The sequence below is a fragment of the Frankliniella occidentalis genome, unplaced genomic scaffold, assembly GCF_000697945.3.
Source record: "Frankliniella occidentalis isolate FOCC.00 unplaced genomic scaffold, Focc_3.1 Scaffold574, whole genome shotgun sequence".
NCBI lineage: Eukaryota > Metazoa > Arthropoda > Insecta > Thysanoptera > Thripidae > Frankliniella > Frankliniella occidentalis.
In genome coordinates, this window is record NW_026267690.1 from 38,552 (window position 1) to 39,841 (window position 1,290).

At 54.7% G+C, this 1,290-nt stretch overlaps 2 non-coding genes across 2 annotated transcripts in view; both read right to left on the reverse strand.

Moving 5' to 3' along the window:
- Nucleotides 1-1,100: 1,100 nt before the first annotated feature.
- Nucleotides 1,101-1,172, reverse strand: Trnaw-cca (transfer RNA tryptophan (anticodon CCA)). Its single transcript has one exon. It is a non-coding gene; the product is annotated as a tRNA-Trp (tRNA).
- A 72-nt stretch (nucleotides 1,173-1,244) lies between these two features.
- Trnav-uac (transfer RNA valine (anticodon UAC)) overlaps nucleotides 1,245-1,290 on the reverse strand; it is a 137-nt gene continuing 91 nt past the window's right edge. Inside the window, exon 2 of the tRNA in view lies at nucleotides 1,245-1,280. This is a non-coding gene — a tRNA (tRNA-Val). The remainder of the gene's footprint in view (nucleotides 1,281-1,290) is intronic.

Here is a 1,290-nt window from a genome sequence, read left to right on the forward strand (position 1 = left end):
CCCCCCCCCCACTCCGGTCCCGCCTATATAAGCACCGGGAGGCGCCCTCAGGTCATCAGAACGCTATAGTCGCTGCTGACTGACTGACGTAGTGCTTGCCTACCTGTGACCTGTGTGTGTGTGTGTTTGTGTGTGCCGCCGCCGCGAACGAAGCCCGGGACCGTCATATCATGGCATTGTCCAGCATACAATACAACGAGTGCCGTCTGGCCGTCGTCAATGCCGAACTCTTTGCCTATCGCGTCATCATGACCACGCCCAAGGCCGGAGTGGACGAAAGGGATCTCAAGTTCCTCACGAACGTCAAGAGACGCGTGCGTGTCCTGCTTCAGCTCCATGCGACCCTGACACGCCGGACGGAGGAAGAAGAGCGGTGGCTGTGTATCGGCGAGGAACCTTTAGAAGATGCGCGGTACCACATGGAGATTGCGCTGCGACACACCCTGGTCGTCGCAGACCTGGCCAAAAAACACTTCGCCGCCGACGACAAGGTGTCCCAGGCCGTGAAGCGGTCTAAAAAATACGCTGAGGAGGCCCTGGCACAGTTGCGTGATCTGCCGTGTGGCCGGTGAGAGAGAGATAGAGCAGCTGGTCTTGCTGCTGCTGCTGCTGCTGGTGGTTGTTGTGGTAGAAGAGATTTGAAAGTTTATTGTTACTATATGAGAGAAAGATGACTTTGTTCTTGTCTTCGTTGTGTTGACACAGAAGAAAATTTCATACTTGATTGTTGCTAAATGTGTACGTTTGTAGAAAGAAAGTTGACATTAAAAGAAAGTTGCCAAACATTCTGTTTTCAATTTTTTGACACACCCTTGCTGCATCATCATGAGAATCGATCCGGTATACAGTCTGGTCAGAACGTTGTACGATAAGGTGATCTTGTGGTTGTGGTTTTGGGGTCGAACCGACGAGCGTGGGATTAAGAGTCCCATGCTATACCGACAGAGGTAGCCGGGCTCGCTGCAGTGAGGCCGCCTGGTCGCGCCGTTCTGGGGTGTCGTCTCGCGTCTGCAAACGGAGCCCACGAGACAGTCCATAATGAGTGTGCCGAACTGAGCTATTTCGCCTCTCGCCCCCCGGTCAGACAGAACGGTTTCGCATGACCCCGACGTGACTTGAACACGCAACCTTCTGATCTGGAGTCAGACGCGGTACCGTTGCGCCACGGAGTCGAGGGAGGGGAAGGGGGGCGTAGCAATGGTCGACGGGGGCGGCTGTAAGGAAACAAAACAAAACAGGGGAGCTGATTCCGCCCAGGGTCGAACTGGGGACCTTCTGCGTGTAAAGCAG